Genomic DNA, 13,639 nt, shown 5'->3' with positions numbered 1-13,639 from the left:
GTCATTTAAAGTTCTGAACTACGCCATCGCCATCTTCAGGGCACGGTAGGAACTGATAAGACCGTTTGTTCTTTTCAGTTCCTGCCGTGCCCTGAAGATGGCGATGGCGTAGCTCTTTCATGAAGTCTATGAGACTCCGATAACCAGCTCAATGAGGGGGGTTTGGCTACATGAGCTGAAGGTGTTAACCCATGATGTGCAACTGTACCGATCAATTATTTATTCGTGATGGCATTTTGCCAACAAAGATATCGAACTATAGCTAAGGTATAAATAGTGTAATAGCAGTGTCTAAGCACTTTTAAAAGAGCGCTGTATGAAATATTAAATATTATCATTATTTATCATGGCTGACACATAGTTCAATTCATTCAATTGCCTGTGGAAATGTCCTTTCAAAATGGCCGCGGGAAGTTTTCGCAAGCGGTGTATTATAGGTGTTTTATTATGTATGAAGTATGCTTACTGGGGTGGTGGGGAGTCGGGGGGGGGGGGGGGGGGGGGGGAGAGTGTTAAAGGGGGAATAGTAAGCGTTGATTTTGGCCAGCAATAGTTTTCCTGTGTAGGCAGTGCAGTGAATGTACATATGAAAGTGTACACAGACTGAAAAATTTCCCAATCAGAAAAAAAATTTTCAAAAATTTTGATTTCTGCAAAGCTAGGTTATTTCCAAAATCCGTGAAAGTAAATTCCCTGTTAAAGTTAGGCGGTTTACAGTATGGCTCGAAAGTAAGTTTCTCTGTACGCAAGTACCTTATAGGAGTATTCCTGTACCTCTCTAGTCTCCCCCAAACTACCTCCCTGTCTCACAGGGGGCTGCTACTCTGGGCAAAACGATTTTATTCATTCTCATTGTACATGAAGGGAATTTGGAGGAAAAATAAAGTCCATTGTCTTAAGTAGTTATGTCATTCGTTTCTTTTTGTGGATATCTGTCCGACGGAATTTCACGTCCTTGTGAGTTTGTCAAATAGATAAGAGAACTTTCAAGCTTGTGAATGGGCCTATATATTTGACCTGTCAGCTTTAAATAGGCCTGATGTGTTACTTTGAAGGACTGGTCTTCATTGCACAGAAGAATCTCTCTATTACGGACACCCTTAGGACAAGAAGTGCTGTCCTTAAGAGAGAGGTGTCCTGATTGGAGAGGTCAATTTCAATGAATACGACCAACTTGGGACCAAAATTAGTGTCCTTTATAGAGAGGTTGTCCTTTATACTGAGGTGTCTGCTAATGGAGGTTCCACTGTAGATGGTCTGCAAAGAAAGATGTCTATTTCTCGGTAATCTTGAATTTTACTGGGCGGGACTGTTTGTGGACATAGACTTGAGGAGATGGGCCGGGACAGGCAGTCCAAGGCTGGCAGCAGAGTGGAGAGTACGGTCCTGCAGGAACACTGGTGGAGGCGTTGATGAAGCTTGGGCTCGTTGTGGTCATGAGAAGGGCCACCTGTTGTTTGGACCAGCTATGTCCCATCTGTCTTGGCATTGGCGCCGAGCGCTGGGACTGTCCGGTCCAGCTGGACTGGGTGATTGGTATGGCTGCCGTCCCGCTGAGTGCAGGGACTGTCCGGTCCAGCCGCGGGCTAGCTGCTTGGCATCGCTGCCACCCGCTGTGAGCAGGGACTGTCCGGTCCAGCTGGGGACTGGGTGCTTGGTATGGCTGCCGTCCCGCTGAGTGCAGGGACTGTCCGGTCTAGCTGGGGACTGGGTGATTGGTATGGCTGCCGTCCCGCTGTGAGCAGGAACGTTGTGACCGAGCCGAAGGCTTGTCATTGCTGCCGTTGTTTGCAAATGTTCCGTCGCGAGATCGAGAGGAGCCGTTTCGTTTGTGCCGAGGAATCCGATGGGGATTGTTGTTGCCGTCGTCTGTTTTACTTCACGTGTCTGTCAGCCTCCGGAGGCCGCCGAACTGGGACGTTTCGCTGGGAGAGCACTGACGGTGACTCAGATATGAACAGTTTATTTCGCTATTAGAACTATAACGCACTCATACAGGAGAAAAAACATTGCTTTGTGTTTCGGCGGATATTTCGCATCGAACGTTTCCCGAACTGTGAAGCGGTTTTGTTTTCCTTCCTTTCGCTCCAAAAATTTGAATTTCCCACTTCAAACTTTAAACTCAGGCCCTTGGTCAGCTGATTTTACAGCCTCGATCTGGTTTGATTTGACGTCAGAAACAAATATGTCCGCTGACCGTTCCATGCGAAAACGTGGCTTCTTCTCACCAAACTGATGGAAAATATGTTTTAAACCTGGTAAGACATCTTTACAATTTCCAAATATGATAGAGTGTAAAATACAGTTCGTACTGGTTCGATATAGTACTTTGAAAAATGCATATCTTGACGGCATTTGGCGATGTTTGTGGATTGAGCCAAGGCCCGATGCCACGCATTCTGTCGAATATTTTCTGCCGCGTACATCTCTGACGAACGAGTTCAGATAAAGGGCGACATTTTTGCAGTGATTTTCCTTTTCTACGCTCTTTTCTTGTCAAGTTGTAAACTTTATTACGTCCTTTTTAGGCGTGATGAGCTGTCAACATGGTCAATGTGCTGTCAACATGTCTCTGAGCCGTCCCGATGGAAGTGGTCATGAGGGGTGATACTTGGCTTTTACAGTAAGTAGTTTATTTTGTCTGAAAAACAACTTAGTCACGTCATCTAAGTACTCACCAATAGGTTGCGCCAGCATCAAACTCGTAGGCCTATATATTTCGGAACTAAGGCTTTATTTTGGCTAGCGAATGCAGGTTGGTGTATGAATTTGCCTAACATAACCGACCCTCCAACTTGTCACCCATCTCGACTCAGTTTCGGGCCGAGGGGGAAGCAGGTGCGAGTAAGCACGGTATTTTTATAACGTCTGGTTCTTGGAAGTTGATCATCACACTCGAATCCTAGTTACATTGCACTTCAAATCCCAACCAGAAAGTCAAGTAGATATTTTAACAAAAGAACTCCATGTGTCGCCATTGAACTAGGCCCAATATAGGCCCATGATGTAATCACCTGCAGTGGGCTGGTCAGCATGTTTGTATCCAACCCGCATTTATTTACGTAAACTCCCAAGGAAGGAACGTGGGTGAATGCATTGGCCTTTTAGTTTGTAATAACTATTGAGAAAATTATTTCAACCGTCATTTCTAAGGCATTGATTTCATTCCGACTGAATACCTGTATGGTGGCCATTTTGAAATGACCGAGTTAACCCCTGGAGACAAATAATAATAAATTCTTTATTCCATCATCAAAATGATTCAAAATATTGTGCGCATTGAGGGACACCAATAGGCCTATCTTCAACTCAACCATTCGAATATTTTTGTGTCTTGTTTCTTTTGTGTCGTGGCCCGGATGTGACATAGCGTGTCATGGTCATTTCAAAACACCCGCATATATGTTAGCAACCTGTCTGTGTGTAGGCCTACAGAATTTAAATGCATGGTCGGTAGTTTTACTGGCAAACACTTTTTGGATAATAATGCTGCCGCAACTTATATCATTTGTGAACAGTCGCAGCAAAACCAGGCGAATGTTGCTCAGCGCTTGGAAGAGTGGAAGATCAGGTTGTTCATTTCACTGTTGTCTCTTTTCATTTGGTGAAATCTGAGCACATCAATTTCTTCCATTTCCTGGTGTCATTTAGGCTCGTCTTCTGTGCGACATGCGCTGTTTTTTCTGTGACGGGTGTTTGTTCCGACACATGTGTGTACATGTCCATCCTCGGACATTCTCTATATGGATAACGCTTCCTATAGTCGGATGGGGACAAACCGTTTTTGTTGTCGTCGATGATCCGACAGGAAGTCAACATTCTTCGGACTCTCTCTCTCTGGTGGTCTCGATGATCCCGTACAACCATAATCATTGTATTATTACTTTATAGCCAAGTTGGTGAATGCAACAGAAAATAAACATACTACAGTGGAACCTCTCTTAGCGGACTGGAACCTCTCTCTAATAAGCACAACCTCTCTATTAAGGACACTAGTTTTGGTCCCAGATTGGTAGTTTTCATCAGGACGCCTCTCGTCAGTCCCGAGGGTGTCCTTGGAGAGGTTCCTTATACTATTTGTGTTAATGTAATTTTTTTCCGGCCGGGCCCTCCATAGAGAGGAGCTATGTCAGAATTCTTGTTTACTTTTCATACTATTTCTATTGACTGTTCAGATATTCATGGTCGCCTTGGGTTGTGATCGTACACTTGAACTCTTTTATCATATACCCGGACTTTTTCATGTAGGGTCATTGACTCAGTCGCACCGATGTAACGTTAGGAATCGTCTTACTTCCTTCTCATGAGTGGACCCGAGAAGGCGTAGATAGTAGCCCCATAGCCCCATAAACCTTATCATTTTATAAGCTCCTAAACTGTATCACTTTTCACGTCTTTTCAGCATCCAAAGAATCCGACCCTGTCCTCTCTTGCGACGTCTGCACCCAACGTCTTCGGCAGCTCTACTCGACGTCAATGAATCCAAGCTTCTTTTCTCTGTAACATTCGTCTTTCGTCTGTATGATGTTTTCAACTTACCAATAAAATATTTTGATTTAATTCAAGTCTTAGCTTCTATGTTCAAAGTTACAAGGGAAGCAAACTTCTGTGGACACTAATCATTTGGCTCCTATTTCCTTCTTCTCAAAATCATTTCGTGTCTAAGGAATACTTTCTCTGGCATCGTCTGCAATCGATCTTTTCCTTTTTGCTGCGATCTTCTTCAAAATTGTTCTAAGTCCACAAAAATCAAAAAAAAAATTCGAGCGTGACTTCGCTCCGTATCTTTTCAATTATATTTTTTTCAAAAATACGCTAAGTCCAAAACCATCGAAAAAAAAATCATGCGTGACTTCAGTCCGTAACTTTTTCTATGAGATTTTCTTCAAAAATATTCTAAGTACGAAAATCCATTTCTGCCAGTGTGGTATCTTTTCCATTTGATTTTTCTTCAAAAATACGCTAAGTCCACAGAAGTCGAAAAAAAAATCATGCGTGGCTCCCCTCGTAACTTTTTTTCTCTTAAATACTTGAAAAGTTACGGAGCGAGGTCACGCTCGAGTTTTTTTTTGACGTTTTTGGAGATAGCCTATATTCCGGAGGCCCCCTTTTTAGCGGAAAAATCGGGGTGCTTGTCCTTGCATCCCCTGATTATGGCAGGATATTTGTTGCTTAATCCAATAGTTATTATTCAATGTTCGTATTCATGTTGAATCATCAGAGTATTTCTATTCAAAGTTCGGCGTAATGTCTAGTTGTGATGTTGCCAATTCGGTCTATTCAACTAAACAACTGAGACCATTGACCACAGTAAAGTACAAATCTAAAGTGATCTTTATGAGTGTTGAAGTAGTATTTGTGTACAATGTTCTTTGCTTGGAAGACCACTGCGAGCAGAAAGAGAAACTTTGAAATGACGGCTTTGATATCCCTATCGAAGCCACAGTTTCAAAGTCCCTCTTGCTAGTCACAATTGCCTTTTTGCAACGGAAGGAACATTGAGCACAAATAGTTCTGCAACAAGCATAAACATCATTTAGACAGTACAATGGTCAATGATACCAAGTTGTTCAGTTGAAGCAACCAAATGGACGATATCACAAACATGACATTGCGGCTAAATATGAACGTTGAGAAGAAAATACTCTAATTTCAACACGAATACGAACATTGAATAATAACTACTGAATTAAGCAACAAATAACTCGTCATAATCAAGCGACTCAAGGACAGGCACTATAGAGAGGTTAAGACACCATTCCACTAACACCAACATCAACGAATACGGACCCACACAGCAATCGTACAATATTCTTTTTTGGAGCTTTTACCGCGAAGGGTTGCAAAGCTTCCAAAAAGAATATCGGTCTGATGTGTGGCGCTGTTGGTCAGTTCAATGCAAAATATCGTTTTGGTTAATGTTGGCGTGGAACAATGATTGAGGGGATATGAGATCGTCACGTAAAAGTCATTTTTATCATTTTTTTTAAAGAAAATAATATAGTTTGCGAGAAAATCATTGTGTTTGCATCAGCGTGACTTATCTCTTATATCCTCTCAAGTTTTCTTAACCTCTCTATTGGCTCGGGGATAATCAGCAGCTGAGATTTAAATATTTGTATCCGCACTTTAATTAGTAAGTTTAGAATAAATGACGCTGAAATTCTAATTCAAAACTCAAGATAAAGATTTCATTTTGAGCACGGAGCACCACGAGTGTGTTTTGTAAGCCTATAATGATAGTTTGTGCTCAATAAAGCTCTTGAAATAGAAAAATAAATTTGTTCACAAAAATGCAGATACATGTAAACACAAAAAGATAATTCTCAGCTGATGATTTTGTAAGGGACAACTCACCGGCCATTTCTAGCTCCTGTGCCAGAAGAGATGGCCTCTGGAACCTCCAGGTTCCAATTAATCAAATCGAATCAAAGCACAACAAACCAAGTAAAGGCGTAATTTTAAACATTCGTTTAATTGATTCAAGCTTTCCATTAAACTTTCCATGTTCTGATTCAATATTCTTTACAGCACGATGGGGGAAATACTGTAAAATCGCCTCTATAAGACCATGCGTGTTTTCAAAGTCAACCAGTGGACAGAAAGTCCAGTATATTGGAAGCAGGTTGCGCAATGCACTCTTTGGAGTTCACGGACGCCTGCTAAGTCAAGGATAGCTCTTGTTTTACCAAAACCGCTCAGAATTTACTGAATTACAGCGACACAAAGTTTTCAACATATGGTCTTATAAAGGAGTGTTTATAATATTTCTTACACTCTTATTATTTTATTTTCGAAACTACATGTTGAGATATCAATGAAACTGTTTCTTCAAGAGTATATACATTTCAGGGTTTTCAGGATTTGTGATATAAATTGATAAAAAACAATATTGATAGTCTGTAGTAAGCGCCAAGTCTGACTGATGTGAGCTAATGACTTTGGAACGAAAAGCGCAATGCTCACTAAAATTTACAAGTTCACCAAATTAAATCTTCCTTATCCCCAAAGAAACAATTTCGTAGAGTATAATTTATACATCAACTGACAGCCTTCTTGTCTCAAGGTATTTGATATGGCCCCATTATCATGTAGCCTAAAGCCAGGCGAGTCAATAAAACACATGCCGGTGTGACAGCGGATATAGTCCCCCTGGAGTCATAGTCCGGTAGCATTGTATTTGACCAATTAAGCAGCATGATCTATTGTACCGCTAACCCTAACCAAAACATTTAGCAATGCGGGCTATTGTTACACGGACTATCAGCCCTAGGACTACTATCCCTTGCACACCGGGTGATTTCAAAACGCAAAGGAGATCGTACCTCCAAAAGAAGAATTCGGTGAGACTTTTGGTGTGACAGGGATCTAAGACCCCATGTAGAATAGTCCTGAGAATGAACCCCGTATGATATTAGAGACCTTGGCCATTGTCTGAAGGTTAAGGCTAATCTTCCAAGGGGGGGGGGGGGGGTTGAATATTCACAGCTGCATCAGGTATCAAGATAAAGTCTATATGAAGACAACAGTATTTTGAAAAACTGCCGACAAAAGGGTGAATGGGGAATATAATGCGTTTTGAAATCACCATGCCTACGGCTGCTTCTTTCATTTTAATGAGAAGTTATGTATCGGCCTTTAGGCATATAACTTCCTTTTATTCAGACACCAACCAAACATATTATTTGAGTATCCACATTGGTCATTCAATGCTGGTTATAGCAAGAATTTGAATTACAGCTTCGAACAAGGTGGACCTACGTAACCGGTCTAGGCCTATTCAAAAGAATCACTTCAATGAAGTGTCTGAAGGTCAACTTTTCAGTGACTCGCTTTTTGCCGGCCCTTATCAGCGGGTAGTTTGGTGGTTCAGTGGTAACAGCGTTGGACCCATGATCGAGAGGTGAAGGGTTCGAATCCCGTCGTGGCCTCTTTTTTCAATGTTTTTTTTCATGACCTCACAATCAAAACAGTTTAAAGCAGCACCATGGTCATTTTGACCAGAAAAACTCACTTGCAGAAGCCCGGAAAGTTTGCTGGAATCGTGAATTCCCCGCATTTTGACTCGAAAGTCTCAGCCAAAGAATTTAGCATTTTACTCACAAACCTCATTTATGCAATTCTAATCTTTTTTCTTATATTTCATTTTGACGATAAATAACTTTGTCAGTTTTTTGCCAAACAATTCGATTAAGCATAATTTGGACAAGCGTAACTTAAACAAAGGGACCGCCCATAAACATCAAAGTGCATCACTTTTTGACAATGTTCGCCGTGGGGAAGGCAACAGACGCCTTTTGGATTTTGATAGATAGACTTTTAGATGTTAGGCTTCGAATGATACGATGGTAGGGGAAGGCAGTCAAAGCCACTTCTAATATTGTTCGGACTATGATGCACACTGATATTGATAGGCGATCCCCAGACGATTGTGATGACAAACTTTAAACTCTGACTGGTGCACGGCTTCTGGGTCTTTCGGGCGGGCGTCCTCCTCTCCCTCCTCTGTCGAGCTTTCGCCTCAGTTCCTGACAATGCCACCTGGAAAATACAACATCATTGCCCTTTGAGAAAGTGAGAGAGAAAAGATTGTAGTGATTCTCTGGACCAAGACAATCAGACAAAATCTTACCCATCAGATTCATATGACACACCCTGTATGTACCAACATTGTATCAATGTCTCGGACATCAAGATTTTAAAAATGTATACCTCGGCTATACGTCTAAAGGGAGTACATGTTTAAGACTATGAGGTTCAGGATGGAAGTCATTGGATAACGGTTACTGCAGGGACAGACTCTGATTTTTCTTCTGTAAGAGCATAACTGAAGGAATTACATGTGTTGATGAAGTTTAGGTTCGTTTAGGAAAAGCTATGGTCAGTATTCGTCGACTTTCTCTTGACTAAAGTCAACAGTTTACTCACCATGAAGGTATAATTGCACTCAATCTCCAGAACTGATTTCAGCCTGTTGTCACGAACGAGTCATCATCTAGGAACGCCATCGCTGGGTTGCGTATTGGCACCTTCAAGCGAGGGTTCTCTCTCGGCACAAGCAGACGAGCGAGCCATTTGCGCACACATCGACGACCACCAAGGTATCGTCTGTAAAGATAGAATCAAAAAGGACATGAGAAGATGACTAAATAAACTGTGGCATTACCAAACTGATTTTACTTGACAAAGACAACTGTAAGAATTGCCAAAAAAATGATGGAGACATCCTGGGATGTGGCATGGCCACCACGTGACTGGGATTTCTTCTTTTCCTTCTTCTGGCATGAACTGTGCTTTGGGCCTTTGCAGAACCATCCAGTAGCATATACATGTAGATGGTTTACAGCTGTCTACATGTACAGTCTTGTAGGATAGTAAAAGGAAGACTGTACCACACAACTGATAGAGTCAAAATAACTAGAACATATAACCAGCTGGCAGACGGAAAATAACAAGTACATTTTAAATTGATTGAATCTCAACAAAATTTTGTGTACAAATTTCTGACAGTAACACAAATTTATCCTGCAAATTTCAGCTCAAAATTCCAAGTCGTTTATGATATTTTGATGTATTTCCAAACCTGAAGACCCTAGCGTCACTCTGGGATATTCCAGCTGGCAGAGGGAAAATTACAAGTAATTTCAAATTGATTGAATCTCAACAACATTTTGTGTACAACTTCCTGACAGTAAAACAAATTTATCCTGCAAATTTCAGCTCAAAATCCCTAGTCGTTCATGATATTTTGATGTATTTCCAAACCTGAAGACCCAGAAGCCACTATGGATATTCCAGCTGGCAGAGGGAAAATTACAAGCAACTTCAAATTGATTGAATCTCAACAAGATTTTGTGTACGACTTCCTGACAGTAACACAAATATATCCTGCAAATTTCAGCTCAAAATTCCAAGTCGTTTATGATATTTTGATGTATTTCCAAACCTGAAGACCCTAGCGTCACTCTGGATATTCCAGCTGGCAGAGGGAAAATTACAAGTAATTTCAAATTGATTGAATCTCAACAAAGTTTTGTGTACGACTTCCTGACAGTAACACAAATATATCCTGCAAATTTCAGCTCAAAATTCCAAGTCGTTTATGATATTTTGATGTATTTCCAAACCTGAAGACCCTAGCGCCACTCTGGATATTCCAGCTGGCAGAGGGAAAATTACAAGTAATTTCAAATTGATTGAATCTCAACAAAGTTTTGTGTACGACTTCCTGACAGTAACACAAATATATCCTACAAACTTCAGCTGAAAATCCCAAGTCGTTCATGATATTTTGATGTATTTCCAAACCTGAAGACCCTTAAGACACTATGGATATTCCAGCTGGCAGAGGGAAAATTACAAGAAATTTCAAATTGATTGAATCTCAACAAAATTTTGTGTACAACTTCCTGACACTAACACAAATATATTGTGCAAATTTCAGCTCAGAATTTTGAGTCATTCATGATATTTTGACTGATTTCCAAAGAAGACGATGACTATGGGTATTCCAGCTGGCAGAGGGAAAATAACAAGTAAACTTTTGAGATGCAAAAAATCTAAAAGTTGTGTCCCTATTTGACTGAAACTTACAGGATACATTTGTATTGACGTCAGATACTCACATAGCGAATTTGGTAGTGATCCGATCATTTTGAGGTGATACTAGTATTTGGGCGACGCCCCTTTTTTGTTTAAAATTGCAATAATTTTTGTTCTAATGAAAAATTTCAATTTTTTTCTCCAGATCCTCATTAGGTACATTAATAAGCCATTCACAAACCAAATTTCAAATTGTTCGGAGAAAAAGTGTTTTTGCGCTTTTTGGATAGCTGAACTATATATATATATATAGCCCAGGGCTTTTTTGCAAAATTATCGCCGATTTTCTTTGAATGCCCTCAAATTTGGTTTGTGAAAGCATATCAGTGTACCGCAAATTTCAGCTCAGAATTTTTAAGTTGTTCATAATATTTTGAAGTATTTTTAAAAAATGACCCTGAAGCCACTGTGGATATTCCAGCTGGCAGAGGGAAAATTACAAGTAAATTCAAATTGATTGAATCTCAACAAAATTTTGTGTACAACTTCCTGACAGTAACACAAATATATCTTGCAAATTTCAGCTCAGAATTTCAAGTTGTTCATAAGATTTTGAAGTATTTAAAAAATGACCCTGAAGCCACTATGGATATTCCAGCTGGCAGAGGGAAAATTACAAGTGAACTTTTGAGATGCCATAAGTCTTAAAGTTGTGTTCCTATTTGGCTGAAAATTACAGGATACATTTGTCTAGACGTCAGATACTTGCATAGCAAATTTGGTAGTGATCCGATCATTTTGACTTTAAGGTGATACCTTTTATTGCCGACTTTCTCGGAATGCCCTCAGATTTGGTTTGTGAATGCATATTAGTGTACCGTCGCCCGAAATCACCCCTAAAGTCAAAATGATCGGATCACTACGAAATTTGCTATGCGTGTATCTGACGTCAAGACAAATGTATCCTGTAATTTTCAATCAGATAGGAACACAACTTTTAGATTTATGGCATCACAAAAGTTTACTTGCAATTTTCCCTCTGCCAGCTGGAATATCCATAGTGGCTACAGTGTCTTTCAGGGTCTTGTTTGGAAATCAGTCAAAATACCCTGAATGACTTGAAATTCTGAGCTGAAATTTGCAGGATATATTCGTGTTACTGTCAGGAAGTTGTAAACAAAATTTTGTTGAGATTCAATCAATTTGAAATTACTTGTACTGTTCCCTCTGCCAGCTGGAATATCCATAGTGACTTTAGGGTCTTCAGGTTTTGAAATACATGAAAATATCATGAACGATTCGGGATTTTCAGCTGAAATTTGCAGGATATATATATGTTACTGTCAGGAAATCGTACACAAAATTTTGTTGAGATTCAATCAATTTGAAATTACTTGTAATTTTCCCTCTGCCAGCTGGAATATCCATAGTGGCTTCAGGGTCATTTTTTTAAATACTTCAAAATATTATGAACAACTTGTAATTCTGAGCTGAAATTTGCAGGATATATTTGTGTTACTGTCAGGAAGTTGTACACAAAATTTTGTTGAGATTCAATCAATTTGAAATTACTTGTAATTTTCCCTCTGCCAGCTGGAATAGCCATAGTGGCTTCAGGGTCTTTTTTTTAAATATTTCAAAATATTATGAAAAACTTAAAATTCTGAGCTGAAATTTGCAGGATATATTTGTGTTACTGTCAGAAAGTTGTACACAAAATTTTTGTTGAGATTCAATCAATTTGAAAGTACTTGTACTTTTCCCTCTGCCAGCTGGAATATCCATAGTGACTATAGGGTCTTCAGGTTTTGAAATACATGTACATCAAAATATCATGAACGACTCAGGATTTTCAGCTGAAATTTGCAGGGTGTATTAATGTTACTGTGAGGAAGTTGTACACAAAATTTTGTTGAGATTCAATCAATTTGAAATTACACTTGTAATTTTCCCTCTTCCAGCTGGAATATCCATAGTGGCTTCAGGGTCATTTTTTTTAAATATTTCAAAATATTATGAACAACTTGTAATTCTGAGCTGAAATTTGCAGGATATATTCGTGTTACTGTGAGGAAGTTGTACACAAAATTTGGTTGAGATTCAATCAATTTGAAATTACTTTTAATTTTCCCTCTGCCAGCTGGAATATCCATAGTGGCTTCAGGGTCTTTTTTTGATATTTCAAAATATTATGAAAAACTTACAATTCTGAGCTGAAATTTGCAGGATATATTTGTGTTACTGTCAGAAAGTTGTAAACAAAATTTTGTGGCGATCCGATGATTTTGAAATTTAGGTGATGATATTTGAGCGACGCCCCTTTTTTGTTCAAAACTGTCATAATTTGTTTTGTTCTAATGAAAAATTTCAAATTTTTCTTCCAGATCCTCATAGGGTACAATAAGCATTCACAAATCAAATTTCAAATCATTCCGTAAAAAAGTGTGTTTGCACTTTCGACTTGTTGCTGTCTCTCTGATGTGAGGTTGTGACTTGGAATGTGGATCACTCTCTGTGTGATGGAAGCCTTGCCCATCAATTGAAGTTTAAAAGAACGTTCCTTCTTCATATACCTGGAGCACAGAAGTAAATGGAGGAAGAATGTCCTGGTTCTAAGGAGGAGGAAGCTGTGTCACTCAATACAGCATTTCTTGACGGACAGTATAGTAGAGACCACCGCCTTAAAGACTCGTTTCTGAGACATCCTGTACTGATGATATGTCATTCTGGATTGAAACAGGATGCAAATTAAGTTACGGTACAGACTCTGGGCTATTTTGTCCCTGTCCGCAGGCGTGAGGTATTTTGGTGAGGAAGGTGCATTTGGTGTCGTTTGGTAAGTGCATAAATCTAACTTTTCGAGAGTGTCCCCCACGCTGAGAGACCGAAGGACAAGAGAAAAAGCCTGATGATATGGCAACTTTTATTGGGCAAGTATATAATATAAACTACAAAACTTAGAATTAGTGGCCGGTGTAGAAGTTTAAAATGTCCTAGGATAAAATGTCCGGGAACAAAGGATTCTTTTATACGCTTCAATCTCTGAGCTATTGACTGTCAGGGTCTCTATAGAACCATATTGCAGAATACAATAGGG

At 39.8% G+C, this 13,639-nt stretch overlaps 1 long non-coding RNA gene across 1 annotated transcript; it reads left to right on the top strand.

The window, feature by feature from the left end:
* The first annotated feature begins 2,176 nt into the window (after nt 1–2,176).
* LOC135498577 (uncharacterized) lies at nt 2,177–4,560 on the top strand. The gene is made up of 3 exons (XR_010449106.1): nt 2,177–2,258; nt 2,529–2,623; nt 4,403–4,560. It is a non-coding gene; the product is annotated as an uncharacterized LOC135498577 (long non-coding RNA).
* Nucleotides 4,561–13,639: the final 9,079 nt, after the last annotated feature.

Source organism: Lineus longissimus, chromosome 14 (genome assembly GCF_910592395.1).
Source record: "Lineus longissimus chromosome 14, tnLinLong1.2, whole genome shotgun sequence".
NCBI lineage: Eukaryota > Metazoa > Nemertea > Pilidiophora > Heteronemertea > Lineidae > Lineus > Lineus longissimus.
Note: the sequence above shows the minus strand (reverse complement) of the source record. Positions and strands in the feature narration are given on the sequence as shown.